General features: G+C 44.4%; 1 protein-coding gene across 3 annotated transcripts in view; it reads left to right on the top strand.

Moving 5' to 3' along the window:
• The first annotated feature begins 1,793 nt into the window (after nt 1–1,793).
• The window catches only part of SIPA1L2 (signal induced proliferation associated 1 like 2), a 250,339-nt gene continuing 235,578 nt past the window's right edge, over nt 1,794–16,554 (top strand). For all 3 annotated transcript variants that reach the window (XM_066383247.1, XM_066383264.1, XM_066383256.1), the window contains exon 1: nt 1,794–2,067. The gene's annotated coding sequence lies outside the window, so the exon portion shown is untranslated. The remainder of the gene's footprint in view (nt 2,068–16,554) is intronic.

The following is a 16,554-nucleotide window of genomic DNA, read 5'->3' as shown; positions in this document are numbered from 1 at the left end:
CAGGTTTTATTATACCCATTCCCATATACCATACCTCTATTTCACAAAGAGATAGAAAAGATAGTACAAAGTGTACAAGCTTTAAATTGTTGAGAAATACAGCATGGGAGGGACAGCCTCTAACGTTTCACAAGATTATGTTCTGGGCAGGGGTCGGGAACCTATGGCTCGCTAGCCAGATGTGGCTCTTTTGATGGCTGTATCTGGCTTGCAGACAAATCTTTAATAAAAAAATAATGTTAAAAATATAAAACATTCTCATGTATTACAATCCATTCATTTCCTACTGCTTATGTTCATGGTTGCGGGTGGCTGGAGCCAATCACAGCTGTCCTCCGGGAGAACACCAAATTTTTATTGGATAATGCATAATGTACACGGGTCTTTGTATGGCTCTCACGGAATTACATTTTAAAATATGTGGCGTTCATGGCTCTCTCAGCCAAAAAGCTTCCCGACCCCTGTTTTAGAGCGTGTTTGTGATAGGGAAGTACGGATATTATCTCTCCAGGAAGAATTCTGTTTCTAGAGAGAGAGAGGACCTGAAAACCTTGAATTCAGCAGTTTTAGGAAGCTCAGCTCCACAGCTCTCACAACGCGCCCTCCTGTGACCAGGGCTCAGGAACTGCTAAGGTGGGGCTGGAAGGTGAGAGGCTGCCTACACCAGTTTATTCCTGCTGGTAGGCTGTGACCCCCACTGTACCATTCAGCAGTGTCAACTCCAGTCTAGCTTAAGAGTCGCCTGAGATCCTTTAATCTTTCAGCAACCAATTCATGTATGAAACAATTTACACAAATAGTTTCAGGCAATGCTTCCTCCTGGGTGATCAACATCTTCTAGGGAAAGAGAGAAGATGGGTATAAAACATTCATTTCCTCCTCTTTGGATAAAGATCCAAGAGGATTTCTCCCTGGGGTTGAGGCTTGAATGGAGGGCGGGGTGAGCGGGCACGAGCTGGGCTGGGGTGCCTGGAATGAGTGCCTCTCCCAGCTTCCCCGCTGACTTCGAAAGGTCTCATCTCCCTACCGTTCCCGAGCGCCACACCCACTTAAACCTCATTCGAAAGTTCTATTTATTTATGCGTTTCTCTTTGCAACCTCCCACTCCAGCCACCGGGCACGGGCACAGGGGCACCTCCGGGGAGATCCCCTGGACTGGTACGCAGTAGGGGTACCGCCTCGGTGATTCCCGGGGGTCCTCCCAGGCTAGCACACACTAGGCTAGGGGTTGTCTCTCTGCTGTCTTCTGGTGAACAAAGTGATGCAATCATTTGTGCGGTTGTCGTCTGCGGCAACTCTGCGGCGTCCAGGGCAGGTGCCCACGCAGCGCCCGTAGTTGCCTGTGTTTTGTGACACGGGGATCGGAGCTCCAGGAGGGCGCGATTACCCCAACTTCAGAGTGGGGGCCGGGCGGGGACCCTACTGCACACAGTCCGGCTCTGAGCCAGTTGCGGGGGTTCACTTCTCCGGCCAGAGAGGCGAACAAGTCCCGAGGAGGTCGGCGACCGCGTTCCCAGTGGGCGGGCCCAAGTAGGCTCTCCCTCCACCGCCTTGAGACCGCAGTTCCCTCCCCGGGAACTGGCCCAAGACCCTGAGGTTCGCGCCGCTCCTGCACCTTTGGGCCTGGGAACTGCGCACCGGCTGTACCGGGAGCCGGAGTGCCAATGGGAAGGACGGAGCCAGCGCCCAATCGCGGGGCGGGGCCCAGGGGCCTGCAGGCGGCGGCCAATGGGAGGCCGCGGCGCGGGTAGGGGGCGGTGCCTCCGGGCCGGCGGGCGGCGGCGTCGGGAGCCGGCGGCAGACCCTGAGCCCAGGAAGAGCCGGCGGAGACGGAGGAGGACAGCACACGGCGGCGGCGGAAGAGGAGCAACGCCGCGCGCCCTCCCGCCTTAGTGCAGGCCGACAGGTCCAGAGCAGCCAGCGGGTCGGACCGCCTCCCGCTGGAGCCCGGCGCGGGCCGAGTCCGGGCCGATGGGCAGAGCGGGGCGGCGGGCGGCCAGGCAGCGGCCCCGGTAGGAGCCGCGCGCTCGCTGGCTAGAGCTGGTCTCGGCGGATCGCGTCCCTGAGGTGCGTGTCGAGGCGAGCGGGCGGGAGTCTGCGGGTGGTGTTTGGGGACGGGCTCGTCGGGGACTGCGGGGACTGTCCCTGGGGGAGCGGCAGGCGGTTGGCAGCGGGGCGTCTTGGGGCGCGGAGGGCGGCCAGGCTCCGGGGCTCCGGTTCGCAGACGCGCCCGCGCTCCCAGCCCGGTGGAAGCGGAGCTGCCGCTGCTCGTTCTCTCAAAGTTGTGGAACAGCCGAAAGGTTATTTCCGTCTTGGTGATACGCGCACTAATTAGCGCCACCTCTGTGGCCCGGCGACTCCTCCGTGACGAACCCCGGAGAAAAGATGAAAGGTTGCCCGACGCGGGGCACCGGTGCGCCGGGCGGGGCTGTTACCGAACTTGCCGCGGGTGATTTCGGGGCGGTGGTGTCGGAGCCCCCGCCGCGACCGCCCCCTTTGTGAGACCCGGAGCGGCCGGCGACCCAGTGGCTCGGCGCGACTTTCCTTGGCAGTCAGACACTCTGCCGCCGCCCAGGCGCCGAGGTCCGCGGCGTCCTCTGCTCTCAGTCCTGTTCGAGTCCCCACGTTATTAAAGCTAGTTTGACCGTGTCCTGGGAATGTGTCCCGGGCTCTTACAATGAATTCTCAACCGTGCGGCCAATCCGTAGAATCAATTTCGGTTCATCATCTAGGAGCGCGAGCCGAGGCTTCTCGCGAAGGAAAACAAGTTGGCATTGCCCCTCTGGGAGGTATTTGTCTTCATTAACCTGCTTCAATTAAATTAATTCAGCCCGAGATGACTCCAGCGTGCGTACTGAAAACATCAAGTGCTCTGATCACAGAATTGTGGCCACCAAACAGGATTTTAGTCAAAATAAAATTGTAAAGATTTTGGATGTTAAACTTGTTTTTTGATAAGTGTGTCTTTTTTTTTTTTTTTTTTTTTTTAAACAAAGAACCTTGATGATTTCGTAGGTTTGCTCAGTTAAGTTCAAAATACTCAGGTTTCTCTTTTCTTTGCTTCTTTTGTCTGCAGTTTTCATTATAAATGTTAACACTAGATGGCTTTCTTATGACAGGCATTTACTAAACTGCCTTTTGAGTTCCTATCTGCGAAGAGGTCTTAATTTTTTCAGTTTTACACTTAGTAATGTGAGGGGAAAAAGCCAAAACACTCTTACTTTCTTTGAAATGTTATTTCTATATAAAACCAACATTATTTAGATATCAAGATGGCCTATTATTTCTGTGTTCCTAAAGATGAATTTTACTCTTAAAATTGGTTAACTGTTTCTAGTCATAAATTTAAGGATGTTTGTTTCATCTTTTGAGTTGTAATTCTAGTCAGAGTACATTTCTAGTGGTGATGTTTACCACTGAAATTTCATAATTCACTGCTTGATTTGGTTAGGTGTAAAATAATTTATTCATGGGAAAGGACCATCTTTCTTGAATTTTAGCTACAAATAGCATTGATTCTGGCTATAATTTCTATTGATGCATTTGGGGAAGAGGTGTAGTTAAAGTATTTATGCATGATTTATACCAAGGACTATGCTGGGAACATCTTTCTTTCCTGGTCCCCAGCTGATAATTGATATTTGGCTTTTCATTTTTAAGCACAACCCCTTTTACAGGAAGTACAATAATCTGTAGTTGGCTGTTTCAGCAGCAGCAGGTTCTCTGTGGTGTGTTTTAAGTGTTTTTTTTCTAAAGCAAGACCATAGCAGCCTGTCCAAATCTTGCCTAGGTAGGCAAACTTATTCGTAAGCTGGAGAAAGATCTTGAAATTATCTTTATAGCTATCATTATTGTGTGTCTTTCTCAGTTTAAAATATGACATGTTGAATTTGTTTCAAATCAGAGCGTATTCATAAATAGCTGAAGGGAAACAAAACCTCTAGCAAACATCTGGGAAATAGGAAATGAAATCAGAAACAGCTTTTATATCAGTACCCACATGCTACCTGTAGATGGGGTGAAGTGAACTTGGATAAGAAGCAGTGCAAGCTTTTTTTTCCCTGGAAAAGAAAGCAGGAGATAAATTGCAGGTATGGAGGTGAAGTTGCTGGTTTGTAGTCTGGGCTGCCGATTTTCTCCAGCTGGTCTGAGTGTATAGTTTTCATCAGATGCTTTTATGTTTTCAAATTTTAACCCTTCTCAGAGAGCTTTACTTTTATGGAGTGTAATAGGGGGATTATCAGAATATGATTTGGCAGTTAAAGCTGTGCGGTATGGGTTTGTAAGCACCACCCCCTTACCCTGGACTGAAATGATATTTTGAAGAGTTTTTAATACCTGAGTTTAATAAAACCCCTCTCAACCTTGGGGATTTTTTTTTCTTTTTTGAGAGAGCGAGAGGGAGAAAGGAAAGAAAAGAGATGAGAAGCATCAACTCGTAGTTGTGCCCCTTCATTTTTTTCACCGATTGCTACTCCTATGTGCCTATATTGTGTGTGTGTGTGTGGGGGGGGGGGCTCCAGCGGAGCCAGTGACCCCTTAGTCAAATCAGTGACCTTGAGCTTCAAGCCAGCCACCATGGGATTATGTTGATGATCCCATGCTCAAGCCCACGACCTTGGGGTTTTGAATCTGGGTTAAATCCCAGGTAGACGCTTTATCTGCTCACCACCATTAGGCATCCTTGTGGGATCTTTTTATCTCATTTTGAAAATCTATATATTCTTGAAAGTGAGGAAATACTAGTGAGCTGCCCTAAAAAGACAATTGTCTGGTAACTGAGACTGGTTTAAAAGTAGTTTAAGGGGGGTTGTGCATATTTTGCAAAGAGCTATGTGTTTATATGGCTGTAGTTCCCTACCCCCCCCCCCCCCCAGTGGTAAGGTTAACTCAAGGTTGTTTTTTGTTTGTTTGATTTTAGACTAGGGAAGGCATTGTGTCTTTGAACTTCGGATCTACTTGTGCTGAATTTGAAGAAAGTTTAGACCAGGGGTCCCCAAACTTTCTACACAGGGGGCCAGTTCCCTCAGACCGTGGGAGGGCCAGACTATAAAAAAAACTATGAACAAATCCCTATGCACACTGCACATATCTTATTTAAAGTAAAAAACCAAAACGGGAACAAATACAATATTTAAAGTAAAGAACAAGTAAATTTAAATCAACAAACTGACTAATATTTCAGTGGAAACTATGCTCCTCTCACTGACCACCAATGAAAGAGGTGCCCCTTCCAGAAGTGCAGCGGGGGCTGGATAAATGGTCTCAGGGGGCCGCATGTGGCCCTTGGGTCGTAGTTTGGGGACCCCTGGTTTAGACTGTTATTATTAATTGAAAAGCAAAGTTTATTTATTTTTTTTCTGTTTTGAACTTGAATGAAATATGCTGTGTAGGCCTAAAGAATGCAGGGACCCGTATTCCAGATTTTCAGCTTCTATTACGTATTTTACTCCTTTGCAGAGGGATAGAAAAGAAGGAACACTGGTAAGAGGGACAGGAAACTCCAGTTTCCCGAATCTACTACCTGTTGCAAATGAGTTTGGATACAATATTTCTGTGATCACTTTCAGCATGAAAATTTTAGGTTTCTTTAACATTTGAAATAAAGGTATTAGAATAATAAAAGTGATAGACTGATTGAGATCATGTTTATTTTTCTCATGATTGTGTCTTTTCTTTGGCTTGTAATAAGTTTGTATGTGAAAGTTCATGAGAGTTAAAAAAAAATCTTCAGCTTACCTTGAAATCAGTGATTCAGAAATTGCTCTTCTGTTGCAATCATATTTAGCTGTGACTTCTTTTAAAGAAGAAATAAGAAGCCCTGGCCAGTTTGCTCAGTGGTAGAGCATCGGCCTGGAGTTCAGGAGTCCCAGATTTGATTCCCAGCCAGGGCACACAGGAGAAGTGCCATCTGCTTCTCCACCCCTCCCCCTCTCCTTCCTCTCCGTCTCTCTCTTCCCCTCAGCAGCCAAAGCTCCATTGGAGCAAAGTTGGCCTGGGCGCTGAGGATGGCTCCATGGCCTCTGCCTCAGACGCTAGAATGGCTCTAGTTGCAACAGAGCAATGCCCCCTGGTGGGCATGCCGGGTGGATCCCAGTCAGGCACATGCGGGAGTCTATCTGACTGCCTCCCTGTTTCCAACCTCAGAAAAATACCAAAAAAAAAGATTTCTAGTTCATTTATTTTCAATTGCTAAATAATAAACCATTTAGTATGCAAAAAAATAAAATAAAATAAAATAAATAAAGAAGAAATAAGAATGTGATAGGGGCCTGTAAAGCCAGTTGCCACAGCCACCATCACAGCAGCCTGGCCCATGCAGGTTGACATAGGATTTGGATAGACGGTAATGAAACAACCAAGCCAATAACTGGTGGGCCATTAGCTTTAATCCTAGCTTGCACCCGGCGGGCAAGAAATAAACACAGTGGGAAAACACTTCCCTTTCCATTCAGGGCTCCCAAAGCCACTGATTTAGCCGAGTTTCTAGAATCAAAGGTTTCTAGCTTACCAGACTTATTCACCTCTGTTCCCCATCTCCTTCTCTCTGCACAAACTCTGCACAAATTGGCTTCTCCCTCAACACTCCGCCATCTTGGTTGCCTCTCCTCTCCTCGTGGCCTTTCTCTGCTCTCTACTCTAATGCTAACCTCAGGAACTGATAGAGAGCAAGCTCTGGGTCTGCCCCACTTTATAGTGTAGAAATTAAAACCTTTAATCCAATATACAAATAAGAAAGTCTTTGATACAAAGTCACTTATCTAAGGCATAATGGGATTCCTCATGAGAGTGCACCACCCCACATTATGCAACCAGTTAAGGGTGTGGGGAAAAGCTTAGTCTTGAAACTAAGCCTTAGGCTGTAAACACCTTGCCTGCTTACAGCCTGTCCCCCACACCCAATGCAAACTATAAGCAAGCAAACATATATCATATTTAAAAACTTATTTGACCAAGAGGGCCCTGGCTGGTGGTGCAATGGATAGAGCATCGACCCAGTGTATGGAAGTCCCGAGTTTGATTCCTGGTCAAGGCACACAGGAGAAGTGACCATCCCCTTCTTTCCCCCACCCCTTTCTCTCTTTCTCCCTCCCCTTCCCCTCCTGCAGCTGCTTGCTTGGTTGGTTCTAGTGAGCATGGCCCCAGGCACTGAGGATAGCTCTATCAGGAGCACATCAGCCTCAAGCCCTAGAAATACCTTGTAGCTTGGTACTGGAGTATTGGCTCCAGATGGGGTTGCTGGGTAGATCCCATTCGGGGCGCATACAGGAGTCTCACCTTAAAAAAAAATGTGATAGGAATTTAAGTGCTTCAAACTTAAGAGATAAATTATATTGGTACTTTCTGAACTTTGTTCATAAACTTTAATTCCAAAGAGTGTATTTTTGGAGCCAGGTCTAATCCACAGTAGACTTCTGTTTCTTGAGAGATTTCGTATTTAATGTAACCTGATTCCTTGTTCATTCATTTTTTCTTTCTGAACAACATTGTATAGCCCAGTTCCAGGACAGGAAAGAAGAGGTATAGTTGGGAAAAGTTGAGTCTAGTCATAGCATCTTCCTACCAGAAAGGGCCTTAGGGTTATCCTTCATGTTGTTCCTCTACTTTTTGTTTTCATCCACCTATAAAACTAAAAAGCAAAAACAAAAGCGAGTTTTAGTAATTGTCTTATTTGTCAGTATTTGATGTTGCCACATTGAAAATTAACAACAGCAATGACTATCTATTGTCAGTGCATTTCATCAGGATATATTGACATCCCCCTTCCACCTCCTTGCCTCCCCCTCAGCAACTCCCCACCAAAAAAAAAAAAAAAAAAAAAAAAGAATGTGCATGCTGTTAAAGTCCTTCCCATCCAGAGAGGAAATGTTAAAACTATTTCCAGGTATGTGCATGTACCCCCCCATATGCAAGCGCGCCTGTACCACTCCCATAGGCATGTATGCATACCCTACACACACGTACATGACCCCCCCCCCCACTGCCATATACAGATACTTTTTCCTTTTGCACTGATCGTTGAAAACTTCACTAAGTATCAGAGTTTGGAAATCACTGACCAGCTCAACTAACCTTCCTTTGATACTCGGATCCCTTTATATACTGGGCAGGTGGTTGTCCAGCAGTACCTGAACACTGCCAGGAAGGAGTGGCGAGCCCCAGCTTTTCATTACCAGGTGTCTTTTACCTATAAACTGAAATATAATTCTACCTCCTTATTTGAATTCTACCTTCATGGTGGTCTGCAGAACAAACCCTTCCACGAGGTACTTCAATTACTAATGCAGGGGTTGGGAACCTTTTTGGCTGAGAGAGCCATGAACGCCACATATTTTAAAATGTAATTCTGTGAGAGCCATACAACAACCCGTGTATGTTACACATTATCCAATAAAAATTTGGTGTTGTCCCGGAGGACAGCTGTGATTGGCTCCAGCCACCTGCAACCATGAACATGAACGGTAGGAAGTGAATGGATTGTAATACATGAGAATGTTTTATATTTTTAACGTTATTATTTTTTTTATTAAAGAGTGGTCTGTGAGCCAGATGCAGCCATTAAAAGAGCCACATTTGCCTGACCTGTGGTGGCACAATGGATAAAGCATCGACCTGGAATGCTGAGGTTGCCAGTTCAAAGCCCTAGGCTTCCCTGGTCAAGGCACATATGGGAGTTGATGCTTCCTGTTCCTCCCCCCTTCTCTCTCTCCTCTCTAAAATGAATAAATTAAAGGGAAAAAAAAAAGAGCCACATCTGGCCCATGAGCCATAGGTTCCTGACCCCTGCACTAATGGAACAATACCTCTCAAAGTTGGGTGGGACATTGAAGTGTTCTCCTAAAACCTTGACCTGTGTGGAGTAGGATGTCCTTCCTACACTGCATGTCCAGTTTGCACTGATCTAGTCCAAGTTTGCATTCATATTCTGGTAGCCATGCTACTCAGACTGAGTGAGTTGGCTCTTCTCTGATACCCCTGAGTCCTTAATCATGTGCTGCCATTAAGCCATGCCTTCCTTTCTTGTACTAATATCATCTCAGGACCTAACCTTTACTGTGCTTCGTTTTACTCTATTTTAGCTCGTTCTGCCCATGCTGCATTTTGGAGTTTGAGTCTGTCATTGAGCACCTTGTCTGCCCTCCCAAAGAAATGATGCCTATACATTAGATCAGACTGTTTTTTGTATTTTTACCTAAGTTGTTGATAAATTGTTAAACTGGCTGAATTATGAATCTTGGGTCTCTGCAAACTTCCTTCTAGGTTTACAAGGGGTCACATTCCTTTGGTTATGGTTAACTATTAATGCACGTACTATCTTCTAACTTGTCTATATCTCCATGTCTTCCACATGGGAATCCCATAAGACCATGTCATACCTCTTTTGCTTGTTCTGTTGACCAAGTTATTCTAAGAAAGAAATGAGGCCAGGTTTTGTGTGTACTTGGTAACTAGAATCATGCTGTGCACATGATTGGTGATTAAGAAATATAGGATGGGTCAAAAGCAGCTTTACAGTTCATATGGAAAATAATACAGTAATTAATAAATAATAATACAAGAATGAACTCTTATGTTTCTTATACCCACAACAGTCAACCTACTTTTGCCCCAACCTATATTTGATGACTGAATGAAGAGGGCCACTCTGTGGTCTGTGACTTCTGCAGAGGTCTCAGGCACTGAAAAGATTGTAAAACAAAAAAATTAGAATGTTGAACTTTCTTAAATTTATTTTTACAGTTTGGTATGTCTTTATTTTGAGCTGTTTACAGATATTGTGGATAAGAACCATAATCATCCCTATTTCCCCAGTGTTCTAATTAGTTGATACTCTTCCTGTTGCACAAAAAAACATTTAGCCACAACGTCCTCTCCAGCTCTGCAGTTAGCTTACTCCATGTTTTTCGCTTTTGTATAGTTGCTAACTCGGCTGGAAGAAGCTCCTAGTCAGTTGAGCTGTTCAAGAAGTCAAAGTAGTCCAAAGTAGTATTCAATTACTCTTGAGTAAAACTAGCTAAGTAGAGAGCCAATGTTGAAAAATATTACTGTGGGATGTTAGAACATGATGAGTGAAGAATTATGTATGAGATGGTGAAGCTGTTGTCTAGACCTTTAAGGTTTTTGGCTTTAATGCTTGTGTCGTCCATGTTGGGGAGGGAGAGGCTTGCCTCTCTATCATTTAAGGTTCTTTAGGCAACTCTAATTAAATCTACAGGAAACAGATTAGATAAAAAGAAAAGAATAACAAAATTTAATTACATATGTACATATGGGAACCTCACATATGAGAGCTAGTCAGAGACCGAAAGGGGAAATGAGTGATGTATGCATCCTGAGCCAAGGCTGAGGTGAGGCAGCTTGGGGATTTAGAATGGGGAGGAAGATCATTCTCAGGCAGGATGATAAGAAGAGCAGATTTTCAGGGATTAGAAGTTTGTCCTGCCCTGTAGCTAGGTCATAAAATTTTACTTGGTGATAACTCTTACTATGGGAAAGGCCCCTAATTTAAATTCTTTAAGAGAGGGGTAAAAACCTGTAGGTTCTCAATTGTTTTCAGCGCAAAACAGTCCACGTGCCAGATTCCCAATTTTGGGAGGCCTGTTCCGAATCCCTTCACCGCTTCTCGTGATTTTGGATAATGCATGGGTTCCTGGTTGAACAGTGCATAGTTATGTGGTTCAGGAGTAGTTCTTATTTCGGAGTTTCTGATAAGTAATTTTAAGAAATACTTTTGATTCTTCATATAGGACAAATGCTGTTGTTTCATGTGTTTAATCCCTTAATCCAGAGAACATTATGTCTTTGTAGTAGGGTCTCTGAACCGTTTTCAATATGCTTCCCCTCTTTATAGTCACCCCTCTAAACACCCATATATGTATGTCTATATACATATATATATTGTATATGTATGTTTGTATTTATGTGTATGTGTGCAATATATATGTATGTATATACTTTACCATGCTAGAATATGGACATTATAAAACAAAATTACAAATTTTAAGAAGGGTGATATTTTCTTTCACACCTCAAGGGCACTATGTTACCCTTTTGAAACTTGTGGCCGCAGTCTGGAGACCTGTTTTTCCATACTCTCTGGTTAGCATTCATGGCTGTTGGGAAACAGTTTCTAGGCGTCCTGGAGGGGCCTTGTGAGGGAGGCTTCAGACGGGCTACCCCCTTAATGGCCCTGGATTAACTATGTGTTCTTTTTCCTGAGGATATTTTTATTTTGGCCTGTTTTTTTCTACAATTTGTTGTGGGGTGTTTTGTTTGAGGTTCATATTTTTTTGTGGGGGGATAGTGTAATGGAGGATAGTATTCTTGGAACGTTTTTAGTTGAACTCAGCTGTTTAGGAAGTACCATGCTATCACACATTGCTGACCCTAGACCCAGGATCAGGCTAGAAGGACATAACTAATCCTTTGCTCATCCACAAACTTCTGAAAGGTAAGTATAACTTGGAAAGTGCAGGTTAGTAGTGCTGGGGTCCAGCCCCCGGGGGGAATCCAGGGGTCCCACAGGAAGAGACGGTGTCGGCACGAATCGAGTGAGAGAGCTGAATTCTTTTCTTTCTCTTTATTCTCTCGTTAGCATCTCTGCCAAATGCTGGTCTAGCTTTCTTTTTATGCACACACACTAAGTTACAATCACATGGTATTTTGTTTCACTATGGTTACATGTTTCCAGATAACAGTTAATTCATATCTATAAGCTATAAATCAGGTGGTAAGTTATTCAAAGTACAGTTATACAATAGCAATAACAATATTGGTACAAACTTCTAAAAGATTAGTACTAATTAATAACTCTACTGTTGTTGTGAGTCAAGGGCGCAGAGAGAGAGATTAACAGACAAAATCATCAAGGACTAGCAAAGGACCACCGCTTGCTCAGGCAAATGGCCTTGAGTTCATGCAGTGTCCTAATTTTTTCACAAGACTACAAAAAGCTTGTTTTACTGAGAAATTGGCATAACATCAAGAGTAACTTTTGCTTAAAGATACATAGAGTGCACCTGCAAGATAGCTTAGTAGCAACATAATATCAGAAGGCATTAATTGCTATTGCTGCTATGGATCCCACCACATTCCTCTTCTTATTCTTGGAAAATACAAAAATCTCATGTTTTACTGAGAAAAGCCCAGCAACTGCCTTCAGTCACAAAACAAGTCTCTTAACAAAACATTCTTTACTTACCGGCTGTGCTCCCATCCAAGGCCACGCAATGGGCCACTCCGCTACACCATACCTAAGATTCTATTGTCTAGTCAAATTTTATTTATTTACTATATTCATACACTAGTTAAGTTCTAACTTTATTCTTCTCAGAGTGTTCCACCACCTGTAGGTCAGGTATGCAAGAAGAAAGGAAAGTTTCTCTACTCTATCACATGAAAAGGCTAGGGAGGTAAAGTGATGAATTAAGTGAAGGCTGAAAGGTGCTCTGTGTATAGTTACTGTTTCCTACCTATTCATAAGTCACAATCTATTCTTTCTAACATGATTAATAAGAAGAAATTCTCCTACAAACTTAATCCTTTACGAGGGATATCATAGCCAGCCTCTTATGTTTATGAGCCCAGTACAAGGGGCTTACAGGCTTTTCTGTGGAACTCACACCCTCTGTCTCATTTCCAAAGAAATTACTACGAATCTACAGGGAAAGCATGGTACTATTATCCCTGTGCCATAAGTAATAGCACACACCCAGAAAAGGGGGGGATATAAGGCCAGATAATTCAAAAAGGTCAAAGGGGGAAGTATCGTTGTGCCTTTCCTTTGCAGTGACTTTGTCAACCCGCAGCCATTGGTCTTCACTGCGGTGACTTTGTCAATCAGCAGTTTTTGATGATCTTCTGCTGTGACCTTGTCAGCCAGCAGTTGTGGGTCTTCTCCTGCTGTGACCTTGTCAGCCAGCAGTTGTGGATCTTCTCTGCTGTGACCTTGTCAGCCAGCAGTCGTTGATCGGCTCCCGACATAGTAGTATACTGTAGTTCTGTTTGTGTGTTATTAGCTAGAACCGGAGCACAACCTCCTCCCGTGCAAGGGAGGTGTGGGGTCCCAGCCTCTCTGGAGAGATTTGCAGGCTGGGCCAAGCCACAGCTTCTGCACCGCAGCTACAAGCTGCACCAGCATGCCCAACCCACCGTCCTGCTTTGCACTCTCCTGTTCCCTTATGCTGCTTGCTTTTCATCTGTAGTGCTTATCACTGCCTGGCTTTATATTGCATATTGATTTTGTATGTTTATCTCACCTCAGAAGGACATAAGTGCCCTTGGCACAGGGATGTTTCTGGTTTACTGCTGCACCCTTGCACTCCTGAGGTTCTGCCGCACAAAAGACTCTTAGCAAACAATTATTTGTTCAAGCAATGATTGAGATCCACAGTTTGCATGTAAAGAATTGTGTACCTTGGCTTTTGTTGAACTAAGTAGTGGTGCTTTAAAGATCTATTTCTCTTGTAAATGATGTTATGAAAGGATCTTTTATGCTGCACTTTACGTCTTGTCTGGGTTATTTTAAATGACCTGTGATTCAGCCCTGATATTGAACAGGTCAACGTGGAGAAGCTGTTTCTGAATCAAAAATTTCTCTGGTCCTTTGGAACCTGCATAGCCTGTCTGAGGGTGTGTTTCACTAGAAGGTGTGGATTACACCTTCCCAGGTTTCAAAATCTGGTCCCAGCTGACGCGCGCAGCCCTGGTGGAATCAGATGGGCTTTTGTTCACTTGTTCACTTAAAAGCCCTGGTTTGGGCTCTTTGATAAAGATGACTAAACGATGTCTGTATTGTGCAACTTTAGTCTGATCTCTCAGTCTATTAGCAATAATAATTTTACAGGAAATAATGATTTTAAAAACCCCATCAGTAGTATATAGCGCACCTTTATTGAGCCAGTACTTTAAATTTAAGGATAGCAAAGGACATTAGAATATTTTTTATCTCTTAAATATTCTGGGAGCTCAGTAACCATAGTGTTTTACAGATAGAGGTCTGTGACCCTTGCTGTCCTAATGTACTAATTTCTGTACTAGGTAACTTTAGGGGGATAGTATTCTAACTCCTGTTTGCTGAAATTTGTGTATGTCTTAAGGTGTGCCATGGTGAAAGCTGTCAACCAGGCTGAGATGGCCTGAGCAATAGTGAAATCACCTAATTGATCGAGCTAATTGTTTATTTGAGGGTTACTATAAGTCACTTTCATGGAATAATTCATCTGTTTTCCTATTTTAAAAGTTTTAAATGGTAAGTGAGGGAGACTGATGGTTTTGACTTAAGAACACAATAAAGAACAGGGTGGAGGGAACCTTTAGAAACATCTAAAGGTCAATTTAAATACAACTATTGTGTTGAGCTTTCATGTATGTTCTTGTAAGAGATAACGTTATAAGGCTGATGGGACTGTTCCTTTACTGATGATGCAGAAACTAAGGTTTAATGAGGGAGAACATGTGGTTTTCTGAATCTTAGTTCTTATGGTTTAAACTCGTTTCTTTGTTTCAATTGTAGGACTCTTGCCCCTGCCTGACGTCTTCCTTGTGAGGTCAGGCTGGTCTCAATGAGTCATGAAAAGAATGAGTGAAAGAAGAAAGGGAAGGAGGGAGAGAGGAAAGAAAGTGTGTGCTTGTGGGAATGGTGGCCTTCTCCAGCTACCTGCCCCTGAAACGGGCAAGTGGGGGCCCAGGGTTGGCCTAATGAGTTCACTGTTCTGATCTAAAAACACCCTGCTCTGTCAGTGGAGTGTCTGTTATCAGTTAGAAATGTTGTTATTTGCAGTCCAGTAACCAGTCTGCTGACTCAGGTTATCCATTCTTCCTTAGAGAGTGGTGGGCTCTCCCGTAATCATGCAGAGACCATTTCTTTAGCTCCCACGCCCTGGTCAGGGTGAGAAGTACTGTCAGAGGACAACAGTTTCTTTTTTGCATTTATACTTTGCTCCATTTGCATGGTCTTTGTTTAGCCAGTTGAACGGGAGTCCCTAATAAATTTCAGGCATTTAAATATTGAAAAATATTCATCCACAGTATTTGACTCACCAGAAGAATAAGTGCTTACAACAAAGAAAATACCCTCCTGGCAGGTGTAGCTGTACAAACTTGGTTCACCTTGTCACTGAATTATGAAACAGTAGCAAAGCGAGAATTGGAACATTCATTGAAATGTGTAGCTGGCTCTGCGCCAGAATATTGTTTCCCTGCTGGAGAGAGCAGGTGATTTGTTTAAAGCTGGAGGCCCACCAGGCCAGTCAGAAGAGCTCTGATGCCACCAACCATTGCAGTAACTACTTTGCTCTGACTTCTAATTTTAGGGCAGTTAAATCTGGGTGATGTCTGGTGGCTACCATGTGTCTGGTTCTGGGGAGCTTTCTAAATCCATCCTTGTAGCCTGGCACCATGAGGCTCAGTTCTTCCTAAAACGAGCCATGGTGCAGGGGGTGTGGAGTTGGCACGGGGGCCATGTACATGTGCATGTGCGAGGGGCACAGCCCCAGGACCATTCCAGAAGACACTGCCTTTCATTTCCTTGTTTTCCTGTTTTCCCATCAGCACACAGTGGTCTCACACGCAGGTGCTTACCACACTGTGGCACCTGGGAGGTGTGGCGGACAGAGGGGAATGCAACTTGAATCTCCCACCTTTGCAGAACACTGTAAGGACAGCACTTCCTTGATTCCTATGCCACCCTGTGAGCTTCAGCTGTTTTCAAACTGAACTTTCACCTTCTCCTTTCCTGGGAAATTAAACTAAAGAAAGGTGATAATTTTTCAAAACTGTTGAGAGCATTCTATAGCAGAGCAGAGTAGGATTTCTTGCTGTTGCAGAAGGCAAGGTGGGCTGAGGGGTTGATTGGAGGGCAGTGAGCATAATTGAGTTTTACCATGAGGATCTTGCTTTCGACTCTGGCATTCTAAGATTCCCAAGTGAGTAAGGAGTGCCCTAGAGTGTGAGACCCCTGAGGGATGGGATTTGTCACTTCACACCACCCCCACCCCTCCCACCCCAACCCCCGCCTGCCCATAAGATGACTCATAGCATTTCAGGCCTCCAAGGGACCTTCTGGTTATCATCCAATCAGACTTCCTCATGTTGCAAACTCTGACTTGCTGTAACTACCGGATCTGCTGTAGGGTGGGGTAGCTCACCTTCTCAGGTGATGAACTCATTTCCCGCTCACTGTGAGAGTGCTGACCAAGCTGATGGCCATGTGTCAGGTGTGTTGGAAAAAGATTCCCGTGCAGATGAAACTCTGGGATGGGTAGACACTGATTGCCTCAGATGATAGGCTCCATGGGTCCCTGAAAGTGTGGTCGGTTTGCAGTGGTTTCCTCATCAGGAACACATTGGAGGACAAAGTAGGACCAGAGTTAGGCCTTTGAAAATGGTCAGGATTTGAATTTCTGTTGAGTGGCTGTTGACATTCCTGACTCTACAACTAAAATACTCTGTTAGTTGTTCATTTGATCATAGTACTGTCTCCTTCAGCTAATGCTTCCTAAGACCAAACTCATTTCTTTACCTGACTTAGGTTTGGTAATTCCTAAAATGAAT

The sequence above is a fragment of the Saccopteryx leptura genome, chromosome 1 (genome assembly GCF_036850995.1).
Source record: "Saccopteryx leptura isolate mSacLep1 chromosome 1, mSacLep1_pri_phased_curated, whole genome shotgun sequence".
Taxonomy (NCBI): Eukaryota; Metazoa; Chordata; class Mammalia; order Chiroptera; family Emballonuridae; genus Saccopteryx; species Saccopteryx leptura.
The sequence above is the reverse complement of the archived record's forward strand: the minus strand, read 5'-3'. Positions and strand labels throughout refer to the sequence as shown.